We start from the raw sequence: 15,420 nt of genomic DNA, 5'->3' as shown, positions 1-15,420 counted from the left end.
CGTGTGTGTATGTGTGCGCGTGCGTGCTTGTGTGTGTGTATGTGTGTGCGCAAAGACATACAAGCAGTTGCCCTTGTTCCGGTTTCATTCTTTGACGCTAGCCGCTGGCCCTTGTCATCACTTCCTCGGCTTTGGATTGGCAGCCTCTCAGGTCCGAGGTGTCGTGACTCGGGCCACGTGTCCCTTTGTTGGGCGGTGTCCGGGAGGCCACTGGCCCGCTGCCTGGGGAGTGGGAGGCGCGGGCTCCGGCCATCGAGGGCTGTGGCGGAGGTGCGCGGAGGTGACCTGCATCCTGCGTGGGCAGCAGCGCCGCGAACGGAGCAGGTACCGAAGCGCGGCGTCCTCTTCGGGGCGCTGACCCAGCCCTGTGCGAGTCGTTACCAAGGGCCGCCGGGCAGCCCTGCGACGGCCACCCGCGTGGCGCGAGCGCGTCGGGTGGCAAAGGAGCTGGTACGGGGCCGCCCGAGGCATCCACAGCCCGGCCGGGTTCGCACAGGTACCAGGCCGGGTTCGCGCGGTCACCGGGCCAGGTTCGCACAGGTACCATGCCGGGTTCGCGCGGTCACCGGGTCACGTTCGCGTAGTCACCGGGCTGGATTAGTGCGGTCACCGGGCCGGGTTCGCATAGGTACCGGGCCGGGTTCGCGCGGTCACCGGGCCGGGTTCGCGCGGCCACTGGGCCGGGTTCGCGTAGGTACTGGGCCGGGTTCGCGCGGTCAGTCACCGGGCCGGGTTCGCGCGGCCACCGGGCCGGGTCCCAGGGACACCGGGACCGGGACGCTCTGGCGTCTTGGCGCAGTTCAGTGTCTTGGCCGGAAGTGAAGGAAAATGCGCTCAAATAAAAAGGGAAGAGTTTTGGAAAGAGCTGAACAAGTAGTGGCGCCCTTAGCGTCCTTCCCCTTGGGGCTCGGGGCCTCTGACCGGCCCTCAGCCCCTCTCCGGTCCAGGGAGCCCGCGCGCCTCTGGCCCGCGGACCCCTCCTCTGCGCTGGCCGGGACGCGTCTCCCTTCTCCGCGACACTACTGCTGGATGCGGGCCGTGTGCGGGTTTCTCCCTCGTAACTGCTCGTCCACTGGCGAGCGGGTGCCGTGGGCTGTCGGTCCGTGGTCTTCGTAATCTACGTGAGCGGCCTCAGTGCCGTACACGCGTCCCGTGCTCCTTTTGCGGTTGAAGGCAGTCGCTGCTGCGAAGGGAGGTGAGCGTGCACCCCTGAGCGAGTCTCTCCTTAGGGATGAGTTTTGAGGCTGCATTTTACACCCCTTTAAAATCCACACTGTCTGCGGCCGCGCCACCCTGAACGTGCGGGATCCCGTCTGATCTCGGAAGCTAAGCGGGGTCGGGCCTGGTCAGTACTTGGATGGGAGACCACCTAGGAAGACCGGGTGCTGTAGGCGTAAAAAGTATTAAAAAATAAGAGATTGTCGACTGACAACGTCCTTGCAATCTGTGAGATCAACCCAGGGTTGCCTCGTCTGAAAAAGAAAAAAAAAATAAAATCCACATCTGCTTGGCATTTATCTGAAACAAAACTACCAATGTGTTATTTTAATTTAAAACTCTACATATAATTTGAGGAATTACACTTTTTTCGTGTCACGATCTTTTCGAAATCTTTAATTCTACCTAGCGGACGTGTACACATGTGTCTCTAAAATGACCGAACTGGCTTCTGCGCGGCAGGGGGCAGCGCTTCCTAAACGTCGGCCACATCCTGCCCGGCGTGGGCGGCGCCGCCGGGGCGAGTCGTTCCTCCTCCGCTCTCTGGGCAAAGCACCTGGGCCATGAGTGCGTCTCGATGCCCCGGCGATGGCCTGTGCGTCTGTCTCTCCTCGACGCGGCGGCGTGAGGTGTGCTACCTGGAGGTCAGAGGCGGCCGGCAGGGCTCCCAGCAGGCGCTCGCTCGGTGCGCGCGGAGCACGGGGCTCCCCAGAAGCGCCGCGGCGCCGGGAAGGTGCATTTCGCCGCGACGATCGGGCTCGCGTCTCGGCGCGGCTTGATGTCTGAGAACGCCAGCTTCCTTCGCCGTGGAGTGGTGCTTCATAAATGTTACGGTCCCCGAAATACTTTCCCAAGAAATAGCACATCTGTTTTAAGTCATAATACTTTGAAGTTTTTTGGAATTATAAAAAATTTACATTTGTAACATTTTCATTTTGCTTTTCTATTAAGTATGAGAGGATCAGTTTATATATATATATATAGAGAGAGAGAGAGAGAGAGAGAGAGAGAGAGAGAGAAAAGAAAATGCAGAGCAGTTTTCAGAAACCCTTAAAGTGTAGCTTTAAGTGATTTTTAAAGAGAGTGGAGGTCTCTGAAGAGTGGCCTCACTGTCCTGGAGTGCCAGGGGCTGGTGACAGTGAGGCTGTCCACTGCCGGCTCCTGGTGCTGCCAAGCCCAAGTCCCTGGGGCTGACCCTCTGCCACTTCTGAGAAGACCCAGTGTGCTGGTTTTGGGATTTGACCTGCCGCTCAGGTTGCTGGCTGCCTTCGCCTCCCTTCACTCTCGGTTCCTTGGTGACCTCAGGATATTGTCCTCGAGTGGGAGAATCTGTGAAACTGCTGCCAGCCGCGTCCGATGGCTGTCTTGGGTGGGGACGAGCAGTCTGCCGCAGTCAGTGAATCGTGCAGGACGTCTGAGCTGAACGCTCGACTGAGTGTGAAACCATGTCAGGTCACCCTCGGACCCCAGTCCTTGTCTGAAATACTCAGCGTCCCTTGAACACAGATTTTCGTGAACTCGAGGTCTTGGTCTGTGTCTTCCAGGAGGCCAAGCCTGAGGAAAGGACGGGTAGTTTCTTCGGGGGCAGACTCCAGCAGAGCGGAGTGGGGCAGTGCGGTCAGGGTCACAGCCCAGAGAATGTGCAGGCAGGAGGGCTTCGCTCCGGGAGGACCTCGGTCCCAGAGGACGTCCCTCCCAGGGGACCGCTCCCCCGAGGGCAGGGGCAGCAGCATTTGCCCCCTGCTCCCTTCCCCGTTGGGAAGAGCTGCTCTGGGGCGCACCAGCTCTGTACTCTCGCTTCTGGGAGCGTGTGACACGGAGCACAGAGGCCTGTGCTGCTAAAGGGGCCCCCAGGTTAGACAACATGGACCGTTTTGTGCCACCTTTACAGGCTGAGGCTCTATGACTTTTTTTACAAAGTATTAATTGTATTTTTAAGTTCCGGGATTTTACTTGAGATCAATATAAATCTGAACAATTGTGCCTGTTCTGCATACATGTCTTATTTCAAGGTGAAATCACGCTTATTCGGCGGCATGGCATTTCATTGTGAAAAGGGCTTCAGCAAAAATTTGAAAACAAAAGGTTTTCTGATTAACCCACTGCTAATGTTCAATAAACCGGAACATTCTATCCGGAGAGCATTTGAATTATCAAGAGTTCCCACTATTTGGGTGTCTGAGTCCCCAGCCTTTAAAAGGGATAACGTATGAAACCACATGGAATGTAGCCCTACCTATAAGTTTGGCACAGGCGGAATTTAGTTTAGTAAAAAATATCTCTATTATTATATTTTTATGAATCAGATAAAGTCATTGATAAAATTATTAATGCTATTCATTATCAATCATATGGTGACTACATTAAATTACATAAACTATGTACCTTTTAAAATGCATACTGAAATTAGCACATCTATGGAAACGTCTGTATGAAATTAATGTCTCAGAACAGGGACAAAGTTTCCCGTAGAGCCATGTGGTGCATATTTTAGACTTTGTAGGCCAGACTGCAGTTTCTTTTGCAACTTAACTGCCGTTGGAGAGGGAAACACAGTGCGTAAATAAATAAGCTTTTTCGTTGCCCTCCAACAAATTTTGCTTACAAATGTTGGCCGTGGATCCAGGTTGCCGACTGCATCTTGTGTTGGAAGAATATGTTCTTCTCACTGAACACACGTTTTCCCTTTGGATCTTTAGAAAGCCGCTGTACGTCAGCAGAAAGTGTGTCCTGTCGCCGGTTTTCATATTGATAGCTGAGGAACGTGGACACCCACCCCAAACCGGTGTGACTTGCTGGCTCTTTGCCTTAGTGGCCACTTTCTAGGGGCCACGGCACTCTGCTCCCAGTAGTTTACCTCCTGTGGGTAGCTGTAAGGGCAATGCTGAACACAACAGAAATTTTGGGGTTTTCGCTCTAGAATTTAAGTCATTGGTTTTTATGTTTTTTTTTTTTTCCAGCATCTTATCCTAAATCACTTGACAGAGAGAGAGACAGACACCAAGAGGCACATGATGAGTGTGAGCTCATCTCTGAGAACGTGAGGGATGTGTAGTTCCTTTTGGCAGAACACCTTAATTTTTTTATGTACGGCTGAACTAACTCGGGGAGATGCTATCGCTTTGTCATTTTTTGCGGGTAACTAGATGAACGTACCTAGAGGTCGATGTCACAGTGCCCACATTGGCCAGTTTGTCAAGAAATCACGATCACATGCATTCTCATGTCTTTGTTCTTAAAATATCGATTACTGATCCTAGAGAAGATTTGGATGACGCAGCCTTACTTATTCAGAAAATTTTAAGAACGTTGAGCAGCATCTGTATGATGAATGTATGGTATGCCATATGCGTAATGATGTATCACCTACGTTGCGTGTGATAAAGTGTGACTTACAGTAGAGTCACATGTTACTTAACAGTGGGAGTGCATTCTGAGAAGTGCCTCCGGGCAGTTTTGTCGTTGCGGGCCCATCCCAGCGAGCGCACGCACACACGCCGATGGCAGAGCTTGCTGTCGTGAGTGTTCGTGTGGGACTTCGTGTGACTGGCAGCACCATACATTCGCTTACATCCTCTTCAGGATGAGCTCTGTGCGCCTGGGGACAGTTCCAGTTCTTCAAGGAGCTTCATATCCACGATCTCACCTGCTGCTTCACACGGTCCCAGGAGTTTGGATCCTAAGCGAAGGGGGGCTCAGAGCTCAGACCGCAGCCTGGCACCGTCGACACAGTGACACGTGGCATGGGCGCCGAGGTGTCTGTACCCAGGGTCTTGCTCGGCGCCCGTGGAAATGCCAGCGAGTCCTCCTGTGACTGCCACCCTTTGCCCCCGTGATCCAGCTTTCTGGGCAAGGAAGTGATTTCGGATTATTGAAATGCAACTTTTAAAATACCCACTTTTAATGATTTGTTTTACATTTAAGTCTTCTAAAAATTCGTGATGCCTTTCTTACCAGATGTATAGTGAGGATCTAATATTTTAGCTTTTATCTTCATGAGAGTCAGTTATTATTCTTTTATAATATAGAAATGCCTTTTAAAGGACTCAAATGTTCACAGTTCTGTTTGGTGCTATAATTAGTAACCTCAGACAATTATGCATTTTTATATATCTCCCTTCCAGCGGTTAAGGTTTTTTTCTTTCTCTCTGTGGTTCCATGGGCATCAGTCACCCTTCGCTGGTCCCCAGGCAGCTTGTGGCATCCGTGTCCTCTGAGATAGCAGACAGCACGTTTGTGTGTGAGTTATTAGCCCTGATTATGGGAACCACCTTGGGACCTCCCCGTGGATGAAGTACACCCACTGCTTAGCCACGGCCTTCTGAGTCCATGGGGAGCAGTTACTGGTGGAGTGACCTCGGACCCGTGACGTCTGTGCTACGTGTGAATGTGTTCCCAGTGTGTCCCGATAGGGTGTTAGACTAAGTAACAGTATAAGATCATCGTGCTTATTGGGCGAATTGTGTTATTTTTTGCCAAACTTATAATCGCTTATTTTTAATACACAATTTTATAAACAGACGTGTAAGCTATTATGTAGACAATTGTGTTTGATCTAAGTTGCATCTTACAGCAGCACCATGGTGCCGTTTATCAGAACTTCCTTTCACGTGTCTGACACCCAGATATGAGCGCGATGTGGTTCTGCCCTTTGGACGAGGATGCTTAGGGGCGGGCGTGGGAAGGCACCACGGCAGTCTCTGATAGCGGTGGCACGCGGGTCATTATGCGAAAGTCCTTGCTTCTTCGTTTTCGTGTCTTTTACATCTTCTTTGAGCTAGAGTGATTGCGTCCTCCCGTTTTTCGGTTACATGAATAAACTCATTGAAATTGGGCAACCGGGTAGTTGATAAAGTAACGTGGAGTTTTTCCTTTTACACCTTTACAGACCGAGAATAGCACAGATAAGCTCGTTTAATGTATTTACTGAGTAAATAATTGTGGTCGGTGATTTGAAAATGGTATAAAACCTTCATGCTAGATGTGTAATGTTAGTACAGAAACAGAAAGGCATGCAGCTTTTAAAGGATTTTTTAGAAAACTGATAAATAAAAGCTGTCAGAATTTTTATGCTTTGAAAGCCGCTTGTCAGTTTAAAAACATTTTTAACAGCTAGAAAGTTCGCATTTCTTATATCCTAAAGGAAAAGAGTGACATGCATGCAATTTAAAGAACTTCGATTAACATTCGATGTTCCATTGACTTTTTTATGTCTACCTTCGTTTTTGAATCTTGATTAATTGCGGTCGAGAATTATAATGGGTATCGCTTCCTGTAAAATTAAAATTAGTCTCTTGAGTTTTCATTTGTGCAAACATTTGTAATGAATGAAAAGTCATAAAGAAAGAAGTCGATAAAATGTATCAGAGTTTAACACTCGCGATGAAATGACTGGAGTTGGAATATAGGTCCCTCCCGCTGCTCGCTGTGGGCACCCAGGCACAGCCCTCCATTTCTGAAGGTCTGCCTTTATCTGTAAAAGTTCCTGTTCTGCAACTTCTTTCTCACCCCACTTCCCCGGCTCCCTCGCCTCCTCTCTTCCTCCCCCCTTCCCCTCTGACCTTGGTCCAGGTAAAGATGAAATAATGTGAAAGTGCTTTGTCAACTGTAAAATCCAGCACAAATGTGATGCGTTATTAGGGCATTGTTACAAAATCTGGAGGACACGGAATATAAAAGTTAATAACCGTCATTGCGATGCGGTGTTTGAGAGGCAGTTGTGTGTTCTCTGTACTCAGAGACCCCGGTTCTCCCCTACCATAGGAGTTAATTTGCCATTGTTCTTCCTGTGTTCTATTTTAGATTGCCAGGTAGGCAACGAAATACATACCTCATTATACAGCGTGGGTGTTGTGTGGGCGACGTAACCTTGGGATGACGAGCTTAACTTTTATCAATTTTGATTAGTATATATTTAAATGATCAGGTTTTAAGATTTCCACACATATGCTTTTCAAAAATTTTATCTTTTTGGCGTTAATCTGTGGAGTCTCGTTAACAAGATGGGGTGTGTGGCGAGTGTTCTGCCTCTGACGCGGGACAGACAGACCGAGCCCGGGGAGCGGGTTCTGCGCAGCCTCGCGGACTGCAGCTCCGCCGTGCCAACGGCTAATGGGCTTAAGAAAACGCAGCTATTTTTCTCTAGATTTTTCTTTATATAAAAATGACTGAATCAGTCCTCCCTCCCTCCCTCGATGAAATCCTTTCGCGTTTAGCTTTTATGTGCATGTAGTTTTGATTCCTACTGTGCTTAAGGTCATCAGACTTGTAAAATGAAAATAATAGGGAAGGGTGGATGTGCTGCCTAGCGGAATTATTTCCAAATAGATAAGGTTAAAACTTGTTTTTTTGTTTTTTTTGTTTTTTTGTTTTTTTTTTGCAAAAAGCAGGAGGCTTTCACTAAAAGCGTGATCTTAAAATCAGGTTAGATGTTCATTTCGAGTTGGACCCTTTCACCAGCCTAAAGAAATTCTGACCCATTTTTAGAAGAGATGTTATCGATAACATTTCCCGACAGCAAATGTGGACGGAGGAAGCGACATGGGGACTGGAATAAAAATCTATGGGAAAATAAGAGTCTGGAGAATAACAGCCAAAGCGGTACTTTCTTAACTTCAAGAGGGAGAGACGAGGTGCATTTTTAGAAATTAGTTTTTGGCAGTAGGGAACTGCAAGCCAGCTTGTGCCTTCTGCGTTGGCGGCCTGCCTTACTGTAGGACCTCATGGTGGCTGCCATGGCCTCAGTACAAGCCTGGGCCCGTCCGGGCCTGAGCCAGGGCGGTGGCCGCTCAGGGTCCGAGGGGCCTCCGTTCTGGTCCCTCTTTCCCCTACCCTTGGATGCAAAGAGATCTCTGGTTCTGGGGTGATGCCTTTGTCCTTGGCGCCCTACTGTGCGGCCTCACACTTAGTAGGTGCTTGCCCGTACCACCACCAAAGGCTGACCTGAGGCGTAATCTGTTTTCTCATCTAAGAGGGAACGATCTCTGGTTTCTAGCCCCTGTGAGCACGTTCCCGCCTCCAGAGGAAGCTCAGTCTTTGAGCTCAGGTTGCACTCAGCGTTTGACCTTCAGGCACTGTCCCTGCATGTCACACAGGTTTTTCTGGTCCTAAAAGCCCAGGCCGACGGGGTGCGGCAGGGGAAGATGTGGGCAGTGACCGAGGAGAGGCAGGTGGCGGCAGGCGGTCATTCTTCCACCGGCTGTTTGGGCCTCTGCTGTGTCGCATACTCCCGGCCACCCTTACGTGGCGCAGCGGGTCAGTCGCTCGGCCGGGACCCCAGCCGCAGCCCCAGACCCTGGCTGTCGCTCGCTGCGCGTGAGAACTTAGTCGCGTGCCTTCGTTTTGCCTCGCCTACCTCATCGGTGAACGAGCACGAAAACACTAGTGCCTCGTTGGCGGGGTTAAGTCAGTTACCTAACAGCGCCGCGGGCGCCCCCCACCCCCGGGGGATCGTGGGGATCGGGGAGGGTGGGGGGCCCTGCGCCCGGGGTTCGGGACAGGGGACAGGGGAGAGTTTGTCAGAGGAGGAGGAGCGCTCCTGGGGCAGACACGTGGTCTCCACTCGGGACAGAGGCCGGGAGCCACCGGGCGCCCATGGGAGTTGGTCTCACCCTGTTCTCTCTGCGTGGGGTGCGGCTGGGTGTCTGGCAGAGGGGAGGGGCACGGCTGGGCGTCTGGCATGACGGCCCTGCAGGTCCCCGAGGCCCCGCCGGCCCGTCCCCGTGCCAGGCAGCAGCAGCAGGCTCTGGGCACGACCCGGTTTAACAGGCAAGGGATTTGAGTTGTTCCCATGCCTCTCTCTGTGTTAACAGATACCGGGGACAACGCGCTGGATCGTTATCTCCTTGATGGAGGACCTGGCGTCAGCCATCCCTGGGTGGCCGTGGCGGCTTGTCAGAGGGCAGGGGGCTGTGGTACAGATAGGTCATTAAATTGGTTTTGATTTATATCCCACACATGAGCGGCATCATCAGTTCTTGTCCCGTTCTGTCTGACTGGTCCCAGGTGACGAGGTGACGGTCACTCTATCAGAACGGAGGTCCTGACTCACTGTCAAGCCCACCCCGTAGACGGCCTTGCCTCGGGAACTGCTGGGTGGCAGGGACTGGGCCGGTTTGGGGTGCACAGCCTGCACAGTGGGTCGAGGATGCCTGAGTCCGCGAGCCGGCCCCCCACCCCCAGAAGGGGCCTCGTGGCTGGGCCTCTGCTTCACCCTTTCCAGGAGCGTCCGTCCACGTGGGCGGTAAACACTGCGTCCAGCTTGGGCAAAGCAGTTGCTCACGCAGCAAGTTTCCTGAGTTTAACAGCGAGCTTTGCATTCGCTGTGGGGCGCAGGCAGGCACCATTGCCCTTCTTGGGGTTCCCAGGAGCCTGGCTGGGGACCGTCTGGGGGGGCGGTGCGAGGTTCCCATGAGGGCCGCTCTGCCTGCATTCTTCCTTGTAAAGATTTCCCAAGAAGCTGCAGATCGCAGTGTGGTTAGAGAGCCGCCTTTTATGAGTGATGTTCAGTCCTCAAAATTCTGGAGCAGTGGGGAGACTGTAGATTTCACAGAGAAATTCATCAAATCATATTTCTCTGTTTTCGTCCTCAGTTTCGCTTCTCAGGATAATTGTTATAACTCTGTTTTTAGGGGTGGTGTGTGTGTGTGTGTGCGTGTGTGTGTGTCAAAGTTTTCTTTGCACAGGGCCACTGAACTTGCTTGGATGTTCGCTGATATGATAAAGCGTGTAGGGACAAGCGTGTGGGGTCTGTTCCCCTGGATTTATTCTAACCCAAAGATGATGGAGAAGGTTCTTTTGAGGACACACAGCGCGTGCCCTAGGTAAACGAGAGATTTTCATCCACCCCGTGAATGTGAATGTCTATCTACAGATAGAATTATGCATTTGAAATTCGTAGAAAAAATAAAGAGCAAACGCCGAGGGACCCCATGGAGGTCATGGGGATGGCTCACGTCCCTGAGACGCTTCCAGAGCAGTAACACCTGCTTGTGACATGTGCACTTCCTTCAGATGTTGCTCTGAAACTCCGCAATAAGGCAGCTTCTGCGATTGTGCAGTAGCGAAGATTTTCCTGTGAGGAGAGTAGAACCTTTGGTTTTTATTAAATCAACATGCTGTTTCTTTACTTTTTTGCTCACGTTTTTTCTTCCAGTGGTTATGAGAGAGATCTTCTTTCGTAAATGTCACAAGTTACATATCTCTCCAAAAGTAAAGGTACCTCTGTGTTCACTGTGGCCTTTAAAATTTTTGACTGGAGCAGACCTGTTCGTTTATTTGGACGTAAATGCGACGTTCTAAGAAGTAATTCCAAGTTGCCGAAAAGTTTCCACAAAGCGCATAGGTGAGAACCTGTGTAGACTTGTCACAAACCCCTTTGGGGGTGGGTTGTGATAGACGCACACACACTCCAAGTGAAGCAGATGTCAGTGCTGAGCGTAACCCCAGCCCGGGCCTGCTCGGGCTGTGGTCGGGGCTGCCTGCATTCACGCGAGTTCCTTTCCCAGCGCCGGCCTCGTGGGCTGTGTCGGGGTGCATGGCCTGCGAGAAGCGGTTTAAGCCGAACCCCTCCTCTTTCTGAAAATAGTGACCCCCCACCCCGCACCACCTGACTCTGTACCGTGAAGACAGACTCGACCCGTGCCGAGGCTTCTGCCAGGATGAAAGTGTCACCTACACGCAGTCTCACAAAACGGTAACTTATAGCTACCGCTCCTCACAAATGATAGTAACAACATCCCTAGGGGGTATCATCCTCTCCTGATGCCTTTTGTAAAGCCAGTGGGTGCTGGGCACATGCCGTAAGCTCGTTTATCGTGAGACCTTCCTCACCTGTTTGTGTCCCGTTTAGAGTGAACCCTGACACTTTTCCAAGGAGGGCACCACCCCTGGCACGAAACCCTGCCGTCGCCTCCACGTAATGGCGAGGTGGCCTCTCCTGGGACTGTGACTTGGCTTCTCAGCTGTAGTAAAGGGCAGTCCCCCTGACCCTCTGCCTCAGCTCTTGATTAAGCGGATGGATCTTTGTTGAGCTGGCAGCCAGGAGGACTGTCCCTCCGCTGGTCAGGAGGTCGGATTGCCACGGGGGAGCCCGAGTGAGGCCGGGCCAGGGCCCTGCGGTCTCCCCGGGTCTGGAGCCCCTCGAGCCAGCCATGCGAAGCGTTGGAGACGTCACGAACGGGGTCGTGTCTACAGGAGGTTTGTTTGGAGAGACGGGCGGGGTGGGGGTCGCGTTCTCGCTCCTGGTCCCAGGGGAGCTGCTGTGCGTGTCCGGAGCGGGCGGCCCGCTTTCGTCCCGTGGACTCGGGTGTGTGGATCAGCAGCTCGCGCTTTCACTGTGGGCGCCGGCGAGTTCGCGGTCAAGTTCGTGGCTCGTCTGTTTGGCGAGCGTCATCCTGTCTGCTCGCTGTGCTCTGTGCGTATCGCAGTGCGTGCCCTGGAGCGAGGCGAGGTGGGTAACGCTCGCTTTTCCACGACTTGGGGGCAATCCTGAGACAGTGGGCTGTGTTTACGCAGGGGGGACCCGCAGTTTTCTGGTCACACAGCCAGTGGAAGAAGCGGCAGCATTTTCAGCCATAGGCCTGTCTCCTAGGACGCCACGCCCATCTGCCAAGCAGGCCTGGTCCTCTCAGGAAGACCCGTGACTCGGGAGGCTGGGGAAGCACAGGTGGCCCTCCCTGGGCGATGCGGACACCTCGGCCCCGCCGGCCAAACCCGCACGCCCCGCTTCGCCGAGCTTGTGGGGCTTCAGGGAAATAGCTACTGTGGGAAAAGGAATTTTAAAAATAAAAAGTGGCCTAAACTCTTTCTGCTTCCCCGTTCCCCTCCGAACGACCGTGGCGTTTCCTCGGGCGGAGTGGGTGCCGGGTTTGTCCGCGTTCGCTGGCTGGTCGGTCTGTTTTCTTCCTCGAGCCGGCCTTTCGCTCCCCCAGCGGGACTTTTCCAGTTTCTCAGCCCGCGGTTTCTGTAACTAAGGAAAAAGTTGACCTGGAAGTAAAGACCTTGTAGCTGGCGACCCCGCCTCCGGGCGATGCCGAGGCGGGTCCTTTGCAGGCAGCCGTCCGGCCGTTGTGCCCACGGGCATCCTCTGTGCTCCTGTGGGCCGTGTCCCCTCCCAGAGGGGCCACACCGCTTTAGTGTCCCCGCACGTCACTCCTGGTCCTCTGCATGTGTGGGGCCCTCCGCGCGCAGGGGCCACCGCCGGGCTGTAGGGACGTCGACTTCCTGACCGGCCAGCTCGTCCTCACTGTTACGTCTCATCTCTCCCCGATGCCCTGAGGCTTCGAAACTGGAAAGTCTGTGTGTGGCTTTGTTTAGATGCAGAGCAGTGACCAGCTTGTCCCAGAGCCACCGAGCGAAGGCCCGCGCCGCATCCTTCCGCAGCGTTAAAATCCCGCAGATGTGGAGCGCTCCGTTCCTGCGCTGCCACGTGCCTCTCCGGGCCGAGTGCGGGGCGCCCTCTGCCGAGTGTTACCGAGTGTTACGCGTGCGATGCTGTGAGTTTTGCCCCGTGCGTTCCGGCTGGGACCGTGTGCTGTGTTTCATAGAAGATGCACGTCCGGCGGGGTGACCCAGGGCCTAAGCCCTCAGGTCTCTCTGTCTCGGGTCCATGGCCGAGAAGGACCCTCAGGCCCATCTTCGAGATGACAGCTGTGGGGCTGGGCCGCCGGCGGCAGGCGCACCCTCTCCACGGCCTCGGCGCCCATCGGCTGCGGGGTTGGGGCCGAAATCCCGCCAGGAGGATGCTCGGGTCCGTCGCACTGAGCCCGCGTCTCTCGTTCTTGCTCTGGAGTCGCACGGTTGTGTCCGGCCGTGGCGACAGCCGTGGCGCTCTCACAGGGCTTTCTCTGCGGGCGTCACCGCCGAGCGCGAGAGGTCTGTTGAAATGACAGCGTGAAGTTCCTGCGTGAGGAGCGCGAGGCGCCACCGCTGTCTGTCCCCGGCGTCCCGTGAGCTTCGCTTCTCATACGCGGGCACACGCGCCTGTCCGCGCTTTTCCTACTCAAACGGGAATTCTGTGTCCTGTGACGAGAAAGCAAGGTAGCTTCTGGGGCTTCCTGCTTCGCACGGATGGCATTTGTCCCCAGGCCTCCGTAACCTCGGCCTCGTAATAGCCTTAAAAGAAACATTCAGGGACGTCGCCGTCGCCTTGGGTTTTAGACGCCGTCCTTTGGTGGTGGCCGTCCGCTCAGGGCGTTCTCGTTAAGCTTAGGTTTCGCGTGAGGTGCAGGCGTGCGGCAGACCCGGCGGAGGCTGCGCACGCTGCTGTGGGGGCAGCTCGTCCCTCCCCTGTGTCCTGGTAATTTCCGACGGTTCCCGTTTGTGTGACGAATGCCCTCGTTTGCTCATGGCGTTGGAACAGTGCGTTTAATCATGTAACAGAGAACAGGTAGGGAATTATTTCACAGCGACTCGCAGTGCGTGGCATATCGTGATTAATGAATCTGCGAAGGACTTCATGCCGCAGTCATTTCTGGGGGGAGGTCACAGGGGGCAGTCGCTTTGTCTCACGGAAACCAAGCTAAGGGCATCGCTTTTCTTACGCCCCCCACCATGACGCCCGGGCAGCCGTTGAGGCGGACGCGGACGTTGCTGAAATGCCAGGTGGTGGGGCCGAGGTTCAACCCTCCTTCATCTCATGAAAAGGAAACGGGCGGCCACGTGCACACCGCCCAGGAAACCAGCAATTCCCATGGCTCTGATGCGTCTGCTTATTTTATGGATAAAAAAACATAGTTCACTGCACCGGGCCGATCTGCGGGACAGCCCGACAGAACGTGGACGGGGGACACGTGGCTCGTTCCCTTCGGTTCTGCCTCTGTGACATTCCCTCGCTCTTGGCCTTTCCCCTCGGAGGGCTGGCTGTGAGCGGAAGGGCCCAGAACGTACAGCTTTTCCTCGGCTGCCAGCATCGTGCGGTTTTCTGAGATCACGTCATGTTTTCCCCGCCTGTATCTAAGACGAGATCGTCAAGTGTACGTTTCTCGAAGTAGGAAAGTATGTGTATTTCTGAGAAGAAATGTTTTTCTTTCTGGAATGTGTCCCGTAGACGTGTTCTCCCAGAGTCGCTCATGGCATGGTGAGGAGTAGGAAACGGGACCAGCGACGATAGGGAAAAACTTAAAAAACAAATACCTGTTTCCCTCACTCTCCAGAACTATAGTCTTGCGACGAAACCTATCCTCAGCTGAAACGCCATAAAACAAAGAAGCAGTTGCCATTCGCTTATATGGAAAAAACTTAGAGCGTTCCCGCACCCCAAATTCAACGCACCCACAACGTCTTTATTTCGTCCACCGCCAACGTAATGCTTCATGACATCCAGTCGATGTTCACGTGCTCTCTGCCTTAGACCTTTCTGCTGCCTTAGGACACATCTCGCTAACGGACGCGCTAAATAAACGGCGTTAAAGCCCAGGTGTCACGGGCACCGCCCGGAGCTCGGCGGCTGGCTGCGGCCCCGCTGAGGGGGGCTCCGGGCGCAGCTGGCTGGCGGGGTCCCTTCTCCCCCGTGCCCGCCACCCCGGGAGGCTCACGGCAACACAAAGCCCCAACACGGCTCTCACGGGTCACCTGTTTTTTTTGTGAAAGCGGAAATCCTCTTTGAGGTTCTTTTGTGAAAACAGTGCGGTGGCGTCTTTTCTAAAAGGGGAGCGGCGTGAAGCAGGCTTTCAGAAGCGGAGGGAGCTGTGACACGGGCCGTGGCTTCTAGACCTGACACCAAAAGCACACGCAGCTAAAGGAAAAGTAGGTCGAGTGGATTCCAACTAAAAACGTTCGCGTCTCAAGGGACGCTATCGAGACAGTGGAAAAGGACAACCTACAGAGTGGGAGAAGAATATTCGGAAATCGCGTCTCGGATGAGGATTGAATACCCAGAGTCTATAAGGGACTCCTACGACGCCAGGACAAAGAGACAACTCGGTTAAGAAATAGCCGAAGGACTCGGATGGATGTTTCTCCGGGAGAAGAGACGGAGATGGCCATAAACACGTGGAAGATGCGCAGCGCCGTTCGTGGAAACCGCAGCGAGACAGATGCCCCGTCTCTGCCGCCGCAGGAGCTCTGACGACAGAGCGGAAAGCCAGCGCGGCCGGGATGCGGAGACATCGGAACCCTCCCGCGCTGCCGGCGGGAACGGGACGGGGGCAGCGCGAGGGAGCACGGTTCGGAGGGTCCTCCAGAAGCTGGCCGTAGAATTAC

The 15,420-nt window shown here is 53.7% G+C and overlaps 1 protein-coding gene and 1 pseudogene across 2 annotated transcripts in view; both read left to right on the top strand.

The window, feature by feature from the left end:
* The window catches only part of PDE10A (phosphodiesterase 10A), a 181,539-nt gene that overhangs the window by 13,129 nt on the left and 152,990 nt on the right, over positions 1-15,420 (top strand). The window lies entirely within an intron of this gene.
* Positions 1,276-1,394, top strand: LOC120618434 (uncharacterized; annotated as a pseudogene).

Source organism: Pteropus medius, unplaced genomic scaffold (genome assembly GCF_902729225.1).
Source record: "Pteropus medius unplaced genomic scaffold, Ma_sr-lr_union100, whole genome shotgun sequence".
NCBI classification, from domain to species: domain Eukaryota; kingdom Metazoa; phylum Chordata; class Mammalia; order Chiroptera; family Pteropodidae; genus Pteropus; species Pteropus medius.
This window is presented reverse-complemented; position numbering and strand designations above follow the sequence as displayed.